At 42.0% G+C, this 22,007-nt stretch overlaps 1 protein-coding gene, 1 non-coding gene and 1 pseudogene across 3 annotated transcripts in view; 1 reads left to right on the top strand and 2 right to left on the bottom strand.

Moving 5' to 3' along the window:
* XKR6 (XK related 6) overlaps positions 1-22,007 on the bottom strand; it is a 323,424-nt gene that overhangs the window by 289,544 nt on the left and 11,873 nt on the right. The window lies entirely within an intron of this gene.
* LOC103787434 (L-lactate dehydrogenase B chain-like) lies at positions 1,980-3,295 on the top strand (annotated as a pseudogene). The gene has a single exon (XR_008475877.2). The product of XR_008475877.2 is annotated as an L-lactate dehydrogenase B chain-like (transcript).
* LOC118147099 (U1 spliceosomal RNA) lies at positions 11,314-11,477 on the bottom strand. Its single transcript, XR_004733263.1, has one exon. It is a non-coding gene; the product is annotated as a U1 spliceosomal RNA (small nuclear RNA).

The following is a 22,007-nucleotide window of genomic DNA, read 5'->3' as shown; positions in this document are numbered from 1 at the left end:
CTTTAGCCCCTGGCATTCCAGGAAATCTGTCAAAACACTACCAGGTTAGGTGCAGTGGCTCCTGCCAAGCCTGGGTGACATCACAAGACCCCATCTCTTAAAAGAAGAAATCAAAAAACCAAACAGAAAAAACAGTACCAGAACATTAGCTAAGAAACAGAGACTTCAGTGACCACATAAGACAAGGAATATAACCCCTATAAAAATAGTTGAGAAAAGTCACTTGACAAAAAAAGAAATACCATAAAACAACAAAAAAGCAAACCTTGGTGAAAGAGGAGACTGATCTCCAGAGACACAACATTGTAATTTTCAAACATCCCATTTTCAAGAGCAACAAAACCCTAAGGGCATATAAGGAAAAAGAATAGTCCATTCAAAGGAACAAAATCAATTGACAGACCATGTCCCTGAGAAGGCCAGACAAAGACTTTACAAAGCAACTTTCTTAAATATGCTTAATATCAACATGTTGTTGAAGCTGAGAAGAAGGATACTATATTTGATAAAAGGATAAAAGTCAATCAGAAATATAATAAACATAAATGCACCAAACACAGAGTCCCAAAATACAGGAAACACAGACATAACTGAAGTGAGTAGAAAGCTCTAGCATAACATACTTCGATACATCCTATTCAATAATAGATAGAAGAACTTGACAGAAGGAAAAAGAGAATTTGTACAACACATAAACCAACTAGATCTAACAGACATATACAGAACATTTTATCAAACAACAGAAGAACACACATTATTCTAAAGTCTCTTCTCTCTGGCAGAGACCATGCTTGTCCACAAATAAAGTCTCAATCTATTTAAAAAACCTGAAATCACACAAAGCACTGATAAAGAAAAGTTAGGTAGTTAGGATAGGTCCTTGGCAAAATTCTTTTAAACAGAGAAACAGCCTGAAAAATCAGGATACATGCACAGATACAGAAACCTGCGCAAACTTCCAGCCCACTCAGATAAAGGAACAAGACCCAATCTAGAAATGCCTTTGTTCTTTGTATAACCAGTGGGCTTCCAGGAAATAGTCTCTTCTTCTTTTGTGGACATGTACACAGTGGGCTCTGGTGGGTTCCGGTGGGCACTTTCCTTTCCTTTTTTGGACATGCTTTGGACTATGAGCCAAGCCTCTATGAATTATCACTTCAACCTTGGAGTGGTCCCAGGACAAGGTCCTGGTCCAAGCTTTCACTTCAGCTCCCGACTGGTCCCAGGCCAAGCTGAGTAGGCTTTCTCCAAGACCAGTCAGCACATTTCTTCTCTTCCCAGTCCATAAAAACCCCCAGACCCAGTCTCATAATTGGCAACCCTCTTCCAGGCCCTCTCTCTGAGGTAGAGAGCTTTCTTCCTTTGCTTATTAAACTTTTAAACTTGTGCTCCAAGCTTACACTTCCTGTCCATGCTCCTTAATTTTCTTAGTCATGAGACAAAGAACTTCAGGTGCTACCTCACAATAAAAGACTGCTACATTGCGATGCTTTGGCAAGACTGTAACAGTATATTCTGCCACCAGGATGCACTGAAGCTAGAAATCAACAAACAAAATGTAGTATGTATCTATAGAATGGAATATTATTCAGTCTTAAAAAAGGAAAGAAACTCTTGATATGTATTACAACATGGATACCTTGAAAACATTATGCTAAGTTAAATAAGCCAGAAACAAAAGGACAAATATCATACAATTACACTTATTTGAGGCACTTAAAACAGGCTAACTCAGAGAGAATGGGAAGTTAGTATTTAACAGGTACAGAGTTTCTCCTTGGGATGATGAAAAAGTTCTGGAAATGGACTGTGGTGACAAGTACACAACACTGTGAATATGCCTCACGCCAGTGAACTGCACACTTTAACACGATTAAACTGTTTCTTTGCCTTTTGACTAAGATCAAGTGTAAAAACAGTTAAAGTGATAAATTTTATGCTATATGTATTTTACTACAATAAAAATTTAAACGGCTTGTGGATCCGGCACCGGAGGAGACGCAGGCAGCTGACATTGTCTTCTCCGCACCACTGTTTCTGCCGTCTCCAGAGCCTTCTCTCTCCTGTGCAAAATGGCGACTCTTAAGGAAAAACTCATTGCACCAGTTGCAGAAGAGGAGGCAACAGTCCCAAACAATAGGATCATGGCAGTGGGTGCTGGACAAGTTGGTATGACATGTGCTATCAGCATCTGGGAAAGTCTCTGGCTGATGAACCTGCTCTTGTGGATGTTTTGGAAGATAAACTTAAAGGAGAAATGATGGATCTGCAGCATGGGAGCTTATTTCTTCAGACGTCCAAAATTGTGGCAGATAAAGATTATTCCGTGACCGCCAATTCTAAAACTGTAGTGGTAACTGCAGGAGTCTGTCAGCAAGAGGGGGAGAGTTGTCTCAATCTGGTACAGAGAATGGTAATGTCTTTAAATTCATTATTCCTCAGATCGTCAAGTAGTCCTGATTGCATCATAATTGTGGTTTCCAACCCAGTGGACATTCTTACATATGTTACCTGGAAACTGAGTGGATTACCCAAATACGTGTGATTGGAAGTGGATGTAATCTGGATTCTGCTAGATTTCGCTACCTTGGGGCTGAAAAACTTGGCATTCATCCCAGCAGCTGCGATGGATGGATTTTGGGGGAACATGGAGACTCAAGTGTGGCTGTGTGGAGTGGCGTGAATGTGGCAGGTGTTCCTCTTCAGGAATTGAATCCAGAAATGGGAACTGACAATGATAGTGAAAATTGGAATGAAGTGCATAAGATGGTGGTTGAAAGTGCCTATGAAGTCATCAAGCTAAAAGGATATGCCAACTGGGCTACTGGATTAAGTGTGGCTGATCTTATTGACTCCATGTTGAAAAATCTGTCCAGGATTCATCCCCTGTCAACAACGGTAAAGGGGATGTATGGCATCAAGAATGAAGTCTTCCTGAGCCTTCTGTGTATCCTCAGTGCCCAGGGATTAACTAGTGTTATCAACCAGAAGCTCAAGGATGATGAGGTTGCTCAGCTCAAGAAAAGTGCAGATTCCCTGTGGGACATCCAGAGGACCTAAAAGACCTGGGACTACTGAGCCCTAGGCTGTAGAAGTTTAAAAACTACAATGTGATTAACTCTGAGCCTTTAGTTTTCATCCATGTACGTGAATCTCAGTTTGCTCTAATCTTCAGTAAGTGAATTTGGGCTCACAGAATCAAAGCCTATGCTTGGTTTAATGCTTGCAACGAGTTCTTGAACAAATAAAATTAACTACTGCAGTGTGCTTCTTAAAAAAATTTAAATGATTAAAATGGTACATTTTGTGTTAGTATATTTTGCAATAAATTTTTAATATAAAAAATGGGGAAAAAAGAGAGATAGGACAGTCATTGTGATCTCACAGACGTACATAACAAAATTTCTCTTGTAGGTACTTGAGAAGTTTGCAACTTCTAGCTGGATCTTATGACAGATTAAAGTTGAACAAGTTCCTGGTTATTAGATAATGGCTTGTACTGAAAAATTAATAAATCAGAGTGCTAAACTGCTGCCTTTGCAGCTCCTCAAAAAATAAAACAGAATTATCATAGGACCTAGCAGGTCCACTCTTAGGTATATATCTAACAGAAATTAAGACTCATGTCCACACAAAGCCTTGTAGAGGAATTTCTAGCAGGCTTATTCTATGGAAACAAGTCAATGTTCCTCAAATGCAAAAAGGATGAACAAAATGTGGTATATCCATTCAATGGAATATTAGTCAGTCATAAAAAAGGAATGATGTATTGATTCAGTCTATACCATGGACGAATCTTGTAACATTATGTGAAGGTAAAGTTAGTCACAAAAAAAGTTAGTCACGTTCATTAATAAAATGCCTAGACTAGGCAACTCTACAGAGACAGACTACAGGTTAGCAGTTCCCAGGGGCCGGAAAGGGAAAATGAGAAGTGACTACTATGGATGCAGGGTTTCTTTTTTGTAGGATAAAAATGTGCTAAAATTAGTACATTTGCGGTGATGGTTGCACAACTCTGTGAAGATACAAAAAGAAAAGAATCACACACTCTAAGTGGGTAAATTTTGTAGTACATGAATTATATCTTAATAAAACTGTTACACATCATTGCTGCCCTTCGACGTTCTGATAACACGTCGCAAGTGCTGAAGCAAAATCTCAGGGGGCACAACAATAGCATCTGTGCATGGAGCACATTCTCAAAATTCGGCTTTTTTCCTTTTTTTGAGACGAAGTCTTGCTGTCACCAGGCTGGAGTGCAGTGGCGCGATCTCAGCTCACTGCAACCTCCACCTCCAGGGTTCAAGCGATTCTCCTGTCTCAGCCTCCCAAGTAGCTGGGACTACAGGCATATGCCACCACACCCAGCTAACTGTTGTATTTTTAGTAGGGACACAGTTTCACCATGTTAGCCAGGATGGTCTTGATCTCTTGACCTTGTGATCCACCCACCTCGGCCTCCCAAAGTGCTGCGATTACAGGCGTGAATCACTGTGCCCAGACCCCCACCTTTGCTTTTTAAGTCTTTGTAATGTTGGAGAACATTCTGAGAATTAAATAATTTACAGAGGAAAACTAGGTAATTAACCTTTGCTGTTGTAACTAACAATGATATTCTGTCCTATCACCCTTCACAAATGACTACTCCAACATAAGAATTTAGATTAGCAACCTTGAATTCTTGACTTTTTCTAGTTTAGAAATTATGAAAAAGAACTGAGAAAGCATTTCACCATTTTTACATACTCTGTTCTTGAAATCCTAATGTCTGTGTTTTCACAATGTCAACCGTCTGGTCGGGTAGGAGGACAGAAGAGCTAAGAAAGAAAGGATCTGCTAAAGTGTGGTCAACCGTACAGTCAACCTGTGTATGAGGTACTCTAACATGAATTGCCATTACAAATGTTGCTGATGTTATAATTAAGTGCACACCCATGCATGTGTGCCTGTGCGTGCACACAATCACAGTTCAAAAGATGCCCCCAAAAATATCATATTGTCTATTTAACTACTAATTGTCAGAGATTAAGAGGTGCATCTCTCAAAACGGATTACTCCATGCCATATATACTTTGGATATCTTCCCCTCCAAATATCATGTTGAAATTTGATCTCAAGTGCTGGGGCCTGATGGGAGGTGTTTGGGTCACGGGGGCAGATCCCTTGTGAAGAGACTGATTCTCTTGGGGATGGGGAGTTAATTCTCACTGTTAGTCGCCATGGGAGGTGGCTGTTAAAAGGAGCCTGGCCCTTCTCCCGGCTCTCTCCCGCTTTCCTTCTCGCCATGTGACCTCTGCCATACCAGTCCCCTCAGCCTTCTGCCAGGAGTCGAAGCAGCCTGAGGCCCTCACTGGTAACAGATGTGGGTGCCATGCTTCTCGTACAGCCTGCAGAATCACGAACCAAATTAATCTTTTTTCCTTAAAAGTTACCCAGTTTCAGGCCAGGACCAGTGGCTTGCACCTATAATCCCAGCACTTTGGAAGACTGAGATTGGGGGATCATTTGAGATTAGGAGTTTGATACCAGCCTGGCCAACATGATGAAACCCCATTTGTACCAAAAATACAAAAATTAGCTGGGCATGGTAGCAGGTGCCTGTAATCTCAGCTACTCAGGAGGCTGAGGCAGGAGAATAGCTTGAATCCGGGAGGCAGAGGATGCAGTGAGCTGAGATCATGCCACTGCACTCCAGCGTCGGTGACAGAGCAAGATTTCTGTCACCCAGAAAAAAAAAAAAAGGAGTTACCCAGTGTCAGGCCAGATACGGTGGCTCACACCCATAATCCCAGCACTTTGGGAGGCTGAGGCCAGCAGAATGCCTGAGCCCAGGAGTTTCAGACCAGCCCTGGCAACATGGCAAACACCCATCTCTACAAAAAATACAAAAATTAGCAGGGTATGATGGTGCACGCTTGTAGTGCCAGCTACTCGGGATACTGAGGTAGAAGGATCACCTGAGCCCAGGAGGTTAAGGCTGTGGTGAGCCGTGATCAAGCCACAGCACAGCAGCCTGGGCGACAGACCCCATCTCAAAGATAAATAAATAAATTGCCCATTCTCTGGAATTCCTTTAAGGGCAACACAAACAGACCAAGACACTAAGATACATACTTTGTCAGTTTGGCCATCTTTAGGGTGTTTGGTTCCAAATTTTAGATCTGCACAAGAACCCTTTGCTCATAGCTTCCCATGGAAGTCACTGAATTATAACGGCATTGACCTCCGTGTTCTGAGCAGTTTCCACGCACCCATGCCTGCTTCTAAACACAGGGAGCTTTGGCTTACTGTTGCCGGGAACTGGTGATATAGAAAGCAGTGTTTTGCTTTACTTTTTTTCAACCACAGAAAGAGCTTCCACATAAATCAATTTTAAATGGCAAAGCTTTTCTTTTCCTTTACTCCATGGCTTTCTCCAGATATGTCTGCCTACTCAGCAGGAGCAAAAGCCAGAAAGCATGCTGGCCCCAAAGAAAGACACCAAGAATAAAACAGTTCAGAAGATTCACAGGGAAAACATTTACTTTAAGAAAGCAAAACCACAAGAAGGATTGTCCCAGGCAGGCTGGCGGCAGCGACACTGTTTCAAGCTATACATTCAATCAATTGTATAACATCTATTACCCGGTATTTAAGTCATTAACAGATCTATAATTTCCATTTACCTGATTTGGGGGCCAAAAAGGTATGACTTAAATATAACAGCTTCCAGAGAAGAGAGTTGTGCTCCTAAAAGATGGCACAGCATCGTCAGAACATGATTCTGGAGCCAAACTGCCGAAACTGCAATCTCTTATTAAGCTGCAGGATGTTGGAGAAGTTGCTAACTTCTCTGTGCTTGGGTTTCCACATCTGTAAAATGGGGGTCACAGTGCGTACCTCCCAGGGTTGCCACGAGAGTACAGTGGGTGATATACATGTGCAACACTGAATGCCCTGGACATGGGAAACTCCCACCGTGAGGCAGTAGTTGTGATTCCGATAACACCTGGACAGCAAGCCTTCCCGGCCAGTTGTCCTGCTTCAGAAGGGTTTTCATCGGCTCAAACCCCACCCACCAGGTCCCTCATGCCCCTGCCACCCCAAGAGAACCAGTGTGTGACTGCTAGTATGTACCCAACCACGAGTCACTACTAGAATAAAAAATTATACTCACAAATCACTTGGACAGCTAGTTATTAGACAGAACACAGCAGGAAAAAAAGAGGGAAGAACATGACAACTTACTGCTGATGGGGTTACCCACGGGCGCTGTGGATTGAGGGGAAGACTTTCACAATTTATTCTATGCATATCTGTATTTTTCTCTGACTTGTTGACAACATCATATATTTTCTTTGTACATTTGCTTTAAAAATGGAAACAACCACTGGTGAGGTCCATTTCTATTAATCCTTTTAATCCATGCAACTCACTGGCTAAGGCTCTTACAAAACAAAATGACTGGAGCCACCGATTACACCCTCTCAGTGAGTGAAATGAAGAGGGAACCTCAAATTGCACTAGGAACACACGTGGAGATTCCAAACCCTTCCTCTCAAGAAGTCACTCACTCCTCTCCCAGATGGCAAGCGACGCTCTAACAAAACCCACATATTTAAAACAAGTGCAGAAGTGTTTATTGTACATCCCTTTCCAAAACAGCTGCTCAGGAGAATGTACTCGTGCAGCAAGAAGGAAATTGGAACGTATGTCCGGCTAATGAAATCTTCACGAGCCGAGCACCGCGCCGACTCCAACACTGGGAGCTGCCAGCTGCTGCCTAAATACTACTTTCCAGCATCTTCTGAAGGCTAAGGAGTTACTCAAATAGATTTTTAAAAGAAAATGAATGCAAAATATTGTAATTATTAGAAGATTATTATAATCAGGCATTCTGTTCTTTCCTGTGAGGCATGGAACAAAGTGGCTGTGACTATTACAAAGGGCACCAAGTGTCTTCCTCTGGTTACTTACTCACCATCCAGAGGCCACGCTCAGTTACGGGACAGAGGCCCTGCCCTTTGTATTTTCCAAGTGTAGCTCTCACCTGGAGTCTCTGGAGGGCTTCTCATTATCTCATCCACAGCACCAGAGAAGCACAAGAGAACAGATGATCAATGGACCCCTTCACCTTCTCAAATGCCCCAAGTTTGCCTTCAGGAAAAGACAGAATTTAATCAAAGTTCCATGGTAATTTAGAATTACTAGTTCCCTTTTCCTCTTTCTAGGACAGGTATGTGAAATTTTACTTTACAGAATTACAGGGTAGAGGAAACAGAAAGAATGTGTTGCTCTTCCCCTAAGTGGCCTGAAGTCATGTGTGAAAACGGTTCACTATTCACTTGACCCAGAAAACCCCACACAATCATGCACATCCAAGAGGTTTAAATCTTCATGTTCACTTTACGAACACTTGTGAGACTTCCCAAGCCATCAAGATCACATATATGAAAAGCCACTAGGTAACTGAAAGATGTCACTTCACAGAAAAGGTGTGTACCACTCTAATGTTACAATAGTACAGTCATTAAGCATGCCCAGGCCAAGGGCTGGACACAGGTGAATTTTTGCTGCACATGCTTAAAATGGTGAAAGTAATGCTGGACTTAAGGGTTGAGATGCAGATTCTCTGGCCATTGAGCACTGCACCTAAGGTGCGCCATCAGACTTACCCAGCTCATGGCTGAACTAACCCATACATGGGCTCTCCCAGCCACATTGAAATGATCGTTACTGAAAAGGAACAAATCGCTCTTAAATCAGAAGAAAAAGATATCCCAGAAGAAACTGAAGAAACAAAAACTTACAGCACAGGAATAAACTCAGCATAAAATAAATGCAATCAAAAGTTAAGAAAAATAAAGAATCTGCTTGCAAAATCTAGTCCTAAAGGTCCCTCTGCTGTATATCCTCAAAAAAAAAAATTAACTTCTGATTATCCACTTGAAGAGAATCACTTCACTCTGAAGGCAGCATGAGATTTTAACATACATACGCTATGCTTCCTTCTCCTACTAGACTAATGTTAGCTCGGCGTGGTCACCACACCTTATGAAATACACTGCTTATCAGTCCATCAACAGTCCCCAAGGTGCTCGTCAGCATTCGTCATGACCCATCTTTTTTATTGCACAAACAGCATAATGCAAGTACAAGAATCCAGGTTAGCAACTCATAGTCTCTCAAAATGAAAACAGGGAAACACCCACCAATTTGCATTTAAAGCCTGACAAATTAATATTAATTTCTCACCCCTAAGAATATGATCAGCCGCAATATACACTCCTCTGTGGATGTAAGGCCAACGACCTTGTAAAACTCCTTTTACAAGGTTCCCAACTTGTAAAACGAATGTTTTCAAACTGACATGAAAATCACTGCCCTACACTTAGCACCTTTAAAACACCTTTACAAACCCATTTCAAAACCTGAAAAATCTCACAACTGAAATAAACCTAGGAAATTATTTCCTCCAACTGGCCAACATATGCGTAAATCCTTTGTTTTGATCTTTATAACCATTTTTAAGATTAGTCAAATGGGTATCATTATTTCCAGTTTATGGAATCGGAAACTGAGGTTTGGCTGAGTAAAGTGACATATCACGTACAATGTAAATGAAGATCTGTTATGTGTACTGTGTCAAAAATAAAGTCATCTAAAGAGAAACGTAAGCATGACACCAATACTTGGGAAAGCTGTTTCAAATATACTGATTAGTGTTTTTATTAAACTATTCCTTTATTTATGCAGCATATCTATATATTTTTAAAGAAATTACGTCAAGCCAGATTTTACATCAATTTTTTTTTCCTAAACATTAAGATACTGCCAAGCACAGGGTGGGATGTCAGATGAAGTCAGCTCAGCCACTCTGGGTGTGGTGATGCCACAGCATCGAGGAGACCCCTAGGCCCCACCAGCACTTAGGGCATCTCCCTAGAGGTGGGGTATCTTCCTCAAAGAAAACCTCCACCCCACAAAGCCACCAAATCCGAGAGGAGACCTCCTCTGGCCATCTTCCTGGTGATTATTTTTAGGTAGTTGGACACTAGGCAAAATCCGGCACCCTGGCAACAAGATGCCCTTGCTGGCAGAGTGACAGAATCCAGCTGTGCCACTGACAGCCACTTTCAGTGTGACCAATGCTGAGCAAAGGTGGGGAGGAGAGGGCAGCTCCCACAGGGCAACCATGCATGAACAGTTGACAGGACACCCATGTCATCTCATCCAGACCTTGTGCTATGGAGGTATAGTGTCCACTCTACAGATGGAGAAGCTAAGTAACTTGTTCCAAAGCCTGGGCCCAAGGTACTATGGAAACGGAGAAGCAGCACCACTATGCCAGGATGATGTGAGAGAAAATGAGGGCACAGCACACTTCTGTGGGCTTCAGCACACAGGTAGCTGCAACAGGCTGTGTAACTTACCACAGCTACAAAGACGCTTTCCTGCTCTCCTATGGAGAAGCTGTAAATCTGCCAATGTTATGACCTGCATTACACTATCTCTCCATAAACACAAAATGTCCTTATCTTCAGGGTTACCTATAACCAAACTTCAAGGAAACAAACTGCCTTCATTTTTTTATTAGTCATGCAGACACTGGGTCAACTACAAAAGAGTTTCGAAACACGTTATGCTAAGAAAAGACCATCAGTGTTACAGGTTCAATTCTATCTGCCAAAAACATAGATGGACAACCTGAACCCCCACCCTCCCAAAATTCAGAACACGACCTTATCTGGAAATAGGGTCATTGCAGATGTAATAACTTAGGGTGACGTCATAATGGAATAGGTAGGGCCCTTCATCTGACATGACTGGTTTCCTATGAGGAGAGAAAAATATGGACATAGACGCAAAGAGAAAACACCAGTGAGAGAGGAAGATGCTGAGATGGCAAGGGTGGACTGCCACCCCAGAAGCTAGGGAGGGGCACTGTCCCGCTCATATCTTCACTGTGGACTTCTAGCCCCAGGCTCTGAGAGAATACACTTTAGTTCTTTAAAGCCACCCAGTTCCTGCTATTAAATACTTTGTCATGGTAGTCCCAGGAGAAAGCTCACACAGTGAGCTAATGTCCTGCTCCACCTAAAGCCCCTTCTGAGATGGAAAGCCTGAAGTCTGAGGTCCTTCTCCACTACAACCAAACAGAAGGGATCCCGTCACGCCTGGTTTATTAACAAAGGCAAGAGATCACCGCAGCACAGAAAGCAGAGTGCAAGGCCTAGTGATGAGTGGGAGCCAGGCCTTCCAAACTCCAGGCAGAAGAGGCAAGAAACCATCCCATGGAGAAACAGCTTATCTTTTTTTGGGGGGGGGTGGGGGACGGAAGCTCGAACACAGTCCTCCACTACCACAAATTATGCAGTCGAGTTTCCCACATTTGGGGAAATCAAAGGGTTCAGCACATCCGGAGTGCAATGGATAAACCTCGCCCTGGGAAAACCACCTTCACGATCATGCTATCTCCCCTGCCAGGTAAGTATGAGATAACTTATCTTAATAAACACCATTAACGGTAAAATTACTACAAATACGCAGTCCAGTCAAACTAGGCATTTTGTATGCTCAACAATGAAATCAGTCTACTCTAGAGGGTCAGCCCTGGACGGACCTGCAGCAACCTCAAGGATCAGTAATAGTAAGAAACCTTGAAAACTACAAACGGGCCAAAAAACATAAGGTATTAAAAATGAATTCTCGCCAGGCACGGTGGCTCACACCTGTAATCCCAGCACTTTGGGAGGCCGAGGCGGGTGGATCACGAGGTCAACAGATCAAGACCATCCTGGTCAACATGGTGAAACCCCGTCTCTACTAAAAATACAAAAAATTAGCTGGGCATGGTGGCGTGTGCCTGTAATCCCAGCTACTCAGGAGGCTGAGGCAGGAGAATTGCCTGAACCCAGGAGGCGGAGGTTGCGGTGAGCCGAGATCACGCCATTGCACTCCAGCCTGGGTAACGAGAGCGAAACTCCATCTCAAAAAGAAAAACAAGAATTCTCTCATTGTCTTAGGTGACTGCAGCCATCAAGCAGCTATGAAGGAGCACCACCTGAATTCCAACCACAAAGAACTTTTTTGTACATGCAGGTTCAAAATCAAGGATACCAAATAACCTAGCCATGGAGAAGTCACTAATAAAACCACACCAAATTCTGAAGTCCAAACATCTGAGTGGGGTGTGTGTGTATGTGTGTACACACAGAATCGGGGATGGAGGAAAGCTTGATCAAACAAAGTTTCTAATTTCACATATGGTAGTAACGTTGGCTCGATATACAACTCAGAAAAGCAATGACAAAACACTTAAACAGCTGCTAAAATATCGACTCTTCTTCCCTTTTTTTTTTTTTTTTTTTTTAAAGACAGGGTCTCACTCAGTCACCCAGACTGGAGGCCGGAGTGCAGTGGCACAATCACAACTCACTGCAGCCTCGATATCCCAAGCTCAAACAATCTTCTCACCTCAGCCTCCCGAGTAGTTAGGACTACAGGCATACACCGCCACACTAATTTTTGCAGTTTTTTGGAGAGACGGGGTCTCCCATGTTGCCTAGGCTGGCTAATTTTCATAGTTTTTTGGAGAGATGGTGTCTCCCATGTTGCCTAGGCTGGCTAATTTTCATAATTTTTTGGAGAGATGGGGTCACCCATGTAGCCGGGCTGGTCTCGAACTCTCAGCCTCAAACAATCCTCCCATATCAGCCTCCCAGAGTGCTAGTATTACACGTGTGAGCCATTGCGCCCAGTCTTCTTCTTTCAATTTATTTTCTGATTGGCTTCGGTTCTGTCTGAGCACTAAATGAGGAAAGTCACCCAAAAAGAACAAGCATCTAGCCAGAAGACCCACTGCAAGGTGGACAGCTGTCATACACGTTGCTTCCTTTAGGTAACTGTTAACTGACAATTTTCTAGTGGGTAAAACTAGACTTTAACCACCATACATAAAAGACAGATTAAAATAAACCTCTATGTACTTTCAGTCCACCTAACATTTCAAAGGCAAGAGATTAAAACCACCACCTGAGCCACCAGTCCCTGAGGAATGGTACAAGCAAACCCTCCAGGTTGGCTGAGGCTGTTCTCAAAGGACCATCAGAATTAAATACTTCCCTGATATGTGTGTGTGTCTGTGTGTCTGTGTGTGAGCGCGCACATACACACTTGTTTATAAAGGTTTATAGAGGTCCTAATGTCTGTGTTAATTAACATTACTATCTTTGGTGAGGGGATTTTAAAGGGTGTTGTATAGTTAAACAATTTATACTCAATATATTCATCAGCTGAAGAGTGGTGAACGTTTTTCAGTCAAAAGCTGACATATGTATATGTCATAATGAAATTTTTTCTTAAAAACTCATATAAACATTTTTAGATTTCCTCGGTGCTAGATAATGTTTTGACTTTTAGACAGACTGTATTTCAGATGACATGCTTGCCTAATTTTATTCTTGAATATGGATAGCCTTTTTATACAAGCATGTATCAAAGTGTAACTAGATTACAAAATGACTATAGAGTTTTCGCCTGGTCCCACCCACGAGAACTTAACGGGCACACATTTGTAACTGCTTTAACCTTGTTAGATCTTTATTTGGAGAAGTTATTAGCACTTTAAACACATAAGCAAGGCTTTTTTTGTATCGTGATATGTATGGAAAGTGCAATAGACAAGGCATATAAAAGAAATTTGGCCAGCAAGAACGTCATCAATGCTGAGTCAAATTTTCAACACTGCGGGCCAGGCAGAAAAAGCTATCAGTACCTAACACTCAGTAAGCACTTACTATATGCATTAAGCACCGTTCTGACATTTGACATGTATTAATTCTGAGCTCAAAACAACCCTATGATGTAGTAATATCTTCCACAGAGCTGTTCCTGATTTTTTTTTAAGACAGAGTCTGGCTCTGTTACCCAAGCTGGAGTGCAGTGGTGAGATCTCAGCTCCCTACAACCTCTGCCTTCCAGGCTCAAGCCACCCTCCACCTCACCTCAGCCTTACCATGTTGCCCAGGCTGGTCTTGAACTCCCAGACTCAAGCGATCTGCCAACTTCCCAAAGCCCTGGGATTACAGGCATGAGCCAGCATTCCCCAGTTTGTTCCTGATCTTTGTACTCAAAGTAAGCACTATTTATTGTATAGTGTTTTAGAGTTAATACCTTGCCCAAGTTAACTGGTCTATGGCAGGGGTAGGGACTTGGGCTCCAAAAGGGTGCTTCATGCCAATGCTGACCTTGTTATAAGGTGCTGGTGAGTCCCATGATCACAGGTGACATTGTAGGAAGGGTTTGAAAGAGCACTCTTCTGACTTAAAATACCACACACGTCCTTTATGGGAGTAATTTCAGGCTTAATGAGATGATGGGTTGTCTTTTTAAATCTAGTCATACAGGCATCACTGTGGCGCACTAACACCAGGACTAACTTTTTACCTGGTCATGCTCACATTGTGTTGGAGAAGTGCAAGTCATCAGTTTTAAAATATTTTTAGGTGACAAGTGAGACTGGTCCCCAGCTGGTCAGTGTGCCCAGAATACCGATGAGAGGTATACCTTGAGCTCAGATGGGTCGGGTGCGTGGCTATATTAGCAGTAGTTTTGTTTTTTAAGTTGGGAAACATTCCTGGGTGAGGAAGAAAAAAATATTTTGTTTGTTCATTTGTTTGTGTGTTTAAGTTGTAGTAGGGCTAGGAAGAAATAAAAATAACTAGAGTATTTGTAAAACCTTTTTAATTGTGGTAAAGTATACACAACAAAATTTCCCCTCTTCACCATTTTCAAGTGTACAGTTAAGTGGCATTAAGTGCATTCACACTGCATCATCGGTCACTTCTGTAACATTTTATCTTGCAAAACTGGAACTCTGTGCCACATTAGCAGTAACTCCATACCTCCCCTTGCCCCAGCCCCTAGCAGGCCCCTTTCTACTCTCTGTCTCTATGAATTTTTGACTCCTCTAGAGACCTCCTGTAAGTGGAATCACACGTTTGTCCTTTTGTGGTGAGCATATTTCGCTTTGCATCATGTCCTCAAGGTTCATCCATGTTACAGCACGTGTCAGAATTCTTTCCTTTTTGAAGCTGAAATATTCCTTTGTATGTGTCTTGTATACACTTTGTTTATTCACTCGTGTTGAAAGTTTAGGTTGCTTCCACTTTTGGCTACTGCGAACAGTGCTGCTATAAATATGGGTGTACCAGTATCTTCTCGACACCCTCCTTTCAATTCTTTTGGATATATACCCAGAAGAGGAGTTGCTGGATCGTGTGGTAATTCCATGTTTAATTTTCTGAGGAATCACTATATTGTCTTCCACAGCAGCTGCGCCATTCCATCAGCACATAAGGGTTACCATTTCTCCACATACCTGTCAGCACTTGTCATTCTGGCTTTCTGTTTTTGTTCTTAGAGACAAAGCCTTGCTCTGCCACCCATACTGGAGTACAGTGACATAGTAACAGCTCACTGAAGCCTCAAACTCCTGGGCCCAAGTGATCCTCTTCCTTAGCCTCTTGAGTAGATGGGACTACAGGCACGTGCCACCACACCTGGCTAATTTTTTTTTTCTTTTTTAACTTTTTGAAGACGTAGGGTCCCACTACGCCAGGCCCAAGCTGGTCTTAAACTTCTGGCCTCAAGTGACCCTCCCACCTCAGCAACCCAAAGTGCTGGGATTACAGGTATGAGCCAGCACACCTGGCTTATTTTCTGGATTTTTAAAAATTATTTAAAATTACATCTGTCTTAGTCAAAATTAACTATAATGTAAGGTAAACCAATTCATTTTCTATTTGATCTTGAACAGAGATCCTAATATCTATGTTAATTAATATTACTATAAAAGCCCTAAGTAAGGTTTTTGGAGAGTCTGCCCAAGTAGGCTTATGAAGTGAAAAGGCTCAGGAATAAGGGTTTAAACACAGCTTTAAGGGTTTTATCAATTGCAGTATTATGCACGTTTGGAAGCAATGTACATAATAGTGTTTATCTGGAGCAAGCTCAGACTTGGCTTAATACAATGCCGACAAGTTAGGGTTGTCTACAGTCTGGGCAATAATATCCCTGGGCTACAACAGATAACTCCAGTGTAAGGGCAAGTCTGAGCCGGCACAGATAATATAAGCAAATATAATGAAAAGTGTTAAAACCCTATTAATAAGATCAGCTAGACAAAAAAATTATCTCATAAAGTGTGTATTTGACCTCTACCACCATACAGAGTCTGTTAAAGGTTTCAGAGTATAGTTTTATTCTAATTATAATTTGCAGTTTAATCTCTCAAGTACAATAGTCTGAGAAGATAACAATTACTTATTAGCCACAGAGGTCACGGATTTTGGCTTTTTAAGAAGAAACAAGAGCCCTCATGCAGACCCCTGGTACAGTCGCAACTGGTGGAGACACTACAGAAAGATATGTTGAAATTATTAAATAGCTCCTAACTACACAGACACACACCTACACACACTTACATTACTTCATTTATTAGTAACCTAATTTTTAAAAGCCAATTAAGAATGTCATAAAATGTAACCTAACACTTGGAACTAACTGAATAGGTATTTGAAGACGGATGACTGATAGAAACGTCAACATTAGAATGGTAGGTTTCTGTTTTTTTAAATATTTTTTGGTATTCTGTAAGAACTTCCAAAACAGTGACCTGTTTTGATGAAGACATTTCTGGTTCGGTTTTATATTCAAGTCATATTTAGATATTTAACATCTTCATAAAGAACTTTTATAATTTTTTATTTTTATTTTTGTAGACACAGGGATTCACCGTGGTGTCCGGCTGGTCTCAAACTGCTGGTCCCATGCAATCAACCCACCTCAGTCTCCCAAACTGCTGGGGATACAGACGTGAACCACCATGCCCAACCTCCAAGAGGAATTTGTGTATCATTTTAATCGATCCCCAGGGGTTACTAACATACAAACCAAATAGAATTCCATGTATTTTAGTATACGGCAGGTCCTCAAATAACATCATTTCATTGACCATCATTCAGTTACACAGTTGCTAAGAAAAACCCATTCCCAGCCCAGGCCACTGTCTCGTGGGTTTTCTCCAGGTACTCAGGTTTCCTCCCAGACAAAGCTGGGCACATTAAGTTATTAATGTATTTACCTGGTCCCAATCTAACGGCATGGGCGGGGCTGGGAGTGTGCCCTCTGATGAGATGGTCCAGGGCTGGTGCCAGCCTTAAATCATGAGCTCCTAAGATAGGCTCTGGCCACCTGTGATTCCCGACTGAAATAAGTGGGCAAATAATTACCTCACTTTTTACTAATCTTTCTCAAATGTATGTATGGCTCACCTCTATTTCAATCTTTAATACTAGAAGTGTTTTTGTCTTCACTTAAAAGTTTGGTAGTGTTTTGTTACTGGAAATATGCCACAGAAACTTAACTCTTGTATCAATTAGCCTATGGGAAAACTGGTTTCCATATATGTACTTTCACTTAAAACTACAGTTTCCAAGAACTCATTGATGACGTTAAAGATTTACTGTATAGGGTTTTAGAGTAAATTTCCAAATGTAGGTATCATTTTGCACATTTCTTAGATATTTATTTGGTGGTCTATACAATCAACAGACGAGCAGAAGTAGACACTTTTGGGGACAGTTTCCTGGGGTACAGCACCTAATAAAGAGTCTCCAACGACATGACATGGTTTTGTGAAAGTACATAAGCTGTGCTCACAAACCAAGATCCAATCTTTCCTCAACCAGATGAACTTTTCCTTAAGACCTGAAACATGGACGCCTCCTGGGTACAGGGCTACAATACTTTTCATTGAGTCCATAAAGGCCATTTTTACCTCAATGAAATCTCATCTAAAGAAAAATTACTCAAAACTCTAGTTGTATTGTTTCAAGGGTGTTTAGTGCATTTAGTATGGCCCACTCTTAAACTTCACAAGCATTCTTAAAAGCTAATTTAAGTAGTTACCTGTTTTAGCTGAGAAAACCCACGAGACAATGGAAACAGGGCTCAGACTGTTTTTCTAAGACCCTCAGACTAACAATTTTAAGGGAACTAGGCAACAGAAGCCTTCTGTGGCTACATATCCTGAAATACTCCTTTACAGAGAAAGCTTGCCAACTCCCAAATCAAAACAGAAATCAAAGTTTTAAAGGGAAATTGTCTCTTACACTCTGCAATCAATAGCATTTTTTATATATACACACACACACAGACACATTCATGCCCCCCATACCCATCCCACTTTGATCTGGAGGGTACCTGATCTACACACAGAATTCTTTTGAGTCTCTGTCCGCCAAAACTTAGGCTCCCTCTCCTGTGATGTGAAGGTGCTGCCCAGCCACCCTTGATCTAGGTACAGTCCATGGCTAGTTGTTCACAGTGGCACACGAGTGGAACTGATGGGTGTCACTTCACTTCAGACCAGGGTTGGTTTTTGTTTTCGTTTTTGAGGGGGGGGGGGGGGAGAGAGAGAGAGAGAGAGAGAGAGAGAGAGAGAGAGAGAGAGAGAGTGTGTGTGTGTGTGTGTGTGTGTGTGTGTGTGTGTGTCTTGTTCTGTTAACCAGGCTGCAGCCTCAACTTCCTGAGGTCAAGCTGTCTTCCCATCTTAGCCTCCCAAATAGCTGAAAAAACACAGGTGTGCAACACCACATCCAGCTAATTTACTTTTAATTTCTGTAGAAACAAGGTCTGCCTACATTGCCCAGGTTAGTCTCAAACTCCAGGGCTCAGGTGATCCTCGCACCTTGGCCTCCCAAAATGATGAGATTACAGGCATGAGCCACCATGCCTGGCCCAAGCTAGAGATTTTAAGAAGCAGTTGCACCTTCTCCATAGTTCCTTTCCTTTCTCTGACTGAATGCTGAGGGTGTTGAGTCCTGAGCATATGTCAACACCACCACCCGCCATACCAACCCATGGTAAACAACACTATTCCAGTGTGTTCAGTCTCTGCCATTTTTGTTATTACAATTATTGGGAAAACAGACTGTAATAATCACAAACATATTGTAGATTTGCTACCTCTCATATTTAAGTAACTTCGACTTAATTTGGAAGTTCTCCCAATCACCCTTCAAAAAGAGAAAAAAACATGCAAACAGATTGTTTGTACTGTAGTAAGCAGTCTGTTTATTCTACCCATCAGTCTTTTCCTTGACAACTGACTGCTGTTGCTCTCTTTTTTTGTTTACTGTATGCTCAGATGATTTATTTAAAACCTCACTAGAACCACATTTCCAACGAACCAAAATGTAAACCATTCCTGCTTCATGTGTGTTGTTCAAATGCCGATGCTGCACTGAGAAATTATAGCATTCCATCCCATGGCTAGGTTTCAAAAACAGAATGTAAAAGCGGACTGAAATAGCTGCTCTTCAGTTCTCTATTGCAGACAAGGGCACAAAAAAGGTAAGAAATGCCACTTAACCTGGAAACACTATAGGATATCTCCCAAACAAGAACTTCCCAAAGCAACCGAAACTTGACATTCTCAAAGGTGCATGTTGACACCATCGCTGACTCAAAAACATGCCAGTTATGTCACAACACATCTCTGGGACGTGGATTCCTTCCCACATGATGGCAAAATGGGAATGACAACAGTATCATGGAGGAGTGTCCGTTCATGAGCGATTCTTCCCGGTATGTTAATGTTTTGAAGCTACTGAGGGCCAAGATTTTTTCACAAATAATGAGAAAGAATTGGAAAAAAACAATAGACAACCCTAAGAAAAATGCTGAGAATTGGATCAAAGCACGTTCCTTTTGTTCGAGCAGTGGGTATGGGAGTGGCTGGTTTAGTGGCCTCAGTGTGTGCTGGCCTCTCCACCACCCAGTGATGGTCTGCCGGCACAGGAAGGCTACACTCTGAAGCAGACCTTCAATTCTGGCGAAACCGGCCTCCAGAAGAAACTAACATCTCCAACAATAAATCTACCTAACTCGGGGAAAACATGTCCCAGGACAAAATAAGGCCTACAAGCATCTAGGTATAACGCTGAGTGCAAGGGTCAGGGAAGAGTTAAGCCTCCCTGTATTTTTACTTCAACTCTCAGTGCTTTTGTTAATGCTCCACTTACAAAGTTCACAGTTTAAAGCAGTCTGGCCTTAATCCTAGTTTTTTTCTACAGTCCTGTTATTTTTAGTGTGTGATTTTGCAGAATAAGAAGTTTTTCAGGAACGTGTATATCACATTACAGTAGATATGAGCCCATCACTCATTGAGATGGCGAGTTGAAATGCCAAGCAATAAGCAAAAAGACACCCTCCAACCTCATCTGGCCCCACTCACAACCAGGCAACATGCCTGACACGTATCACACTTAATCATAAACGCCTGCTGGGGTACGCAGCAACCCACTATTATGTGGTCCCTTTTCAAATAGTGGACACCCCAAACACAGTCCACAAATGCAAAGACATATTCAAATTCTGTTTTTTCCAAACTCATCATATGACTGTCTCTAATTTCAGCTTCGTTTTGACAACTTTTGTTTAATCTGCAAACTGAGTAACGAGTCCTTTATTGCAGTTTCTCTTTCCTTCAAACCCAAAGGCATATATACCATCACCCTCTCGGCCCAGCCAAAACCACCTGATAGCCTAAACTCTGAACACAGAAATTCTTTACTGGAACACATCATCTTTTATTTCAGTTTTCTTCAGCTTTGAAGGCAAAATGGCATCTTTTAAATGTACAGTATAGGGAGATTTATAACTTTTTAGCTGACTACTCAAAAGCTGCCTTCCTTATGACCAAATAAAATGACAGGATTGGAGTCTGCTCATTTTTATGCCGAATCACTGATGAGCAGAGCATCCAACTCACCCTGCTCTGTGCAGGTCCACACCCACCAGGCCCCACCTCTGCCAGCCTGGCCTCTCCTAGGATTTCTGACCCTGAGTTCTCCATTACAGGATTCTCAGATTTTCTCACCACTCCCATGTACGTTTCTAGGTAGAGTGCAAAGGGAAGGTAGTTCACTGTGCACGGATGCAGGAGTGCTAGCTGATGTGCCGCCCTATCTCACCAGCAAACACCATCTAACTCCTCCTCATCCCCTCCCCCGGCTGTTCTCCCCAAGAATCTGTCAAGCAAAATGTAGTTAAGTCATTTTTCTTCTCGGCTCCCTTCTTTCCTGTCTCTGATGACACTCAATACCTATTAGGTCATGTCTCCTCTTTCATTCACCAGTTTCTTTTTAGGAATCCTATCCTTGGCACAGATTTCAACGAATATAACATTTCTGAAAATTTGAGACACAAAATTCACTAGACCGCAATATCAATTTCCCAGCATAATAAAATGCCTCTAACCTGGCACTTCTGAGCACCAATGGGGATCATCTGTGTTCATAATAATGACCTTGAAACACTTCAAACTTCCAAAGAAGGAATCTTCTGAAACAAAGGAATCCTCAATTATATGTCATAATTTTAATGCTCAATGTCTTTGCTGCATTCTAAATCCAGGCATAGTATGTGGCAACAGCAACTCTCTAATACTGCTTTTTGCCAAGCCACTCCAGCTAAAACTAAGGTCCATTCAAATTGTTTAAATACCGGCAATCCACTAGAATCACCTTCGGACCTTCTGTTATCCATTCTGCCCCTCTAAATCTAACATGCCTAGTGCTAAAAAGTTTACCAAAAACAAAAAAATTCCCAAGCCATTCTAACATATGCTCCTTCTTGAGAACTACCTCTTAATATTGGTAGAAATCAACCGGTACAAGTGTGTTGTACACTGTTGACAGTCATTACTGTCTGTACACTGCTTAGGGAACTTTCCGAAAACCCAGATCTTTAAAATACATAGATCCTTGGGCCCATCCCAGATCTCCTGGATTATAATCTCTTATGGTAGAACCCAAATATCTGGCTCCTCAAGTGATTCCAATGCACAGCCAAGGTTTGAAAACAGCTGCTTTGGACAGGTGCAGTAGCTCACACTTGTGATTCCAACACTTTGGGAGGCCAAGGAGAGCAGATCACCTGAGGTCGGCAGTTCGAGA

Source organism: Callithrix jacchus, chromosome 13, assembly GCF_049354715.1.
Source record: "Callithrix jacchus isolate 240 chromosome 13, calJac240_pri, whole genome shotgun sequence".
NCBI classification, from domain to species: Eukaryota; Metazoa; Chordata; class Mammalia; order Primates; family Cebidae; genus Callithrix; species Callithrix jacchus.
Note: the sequence above shows the minus strand (reverse complement) of the source record. Positions and strands in the feature narration are given on the sequence as shown.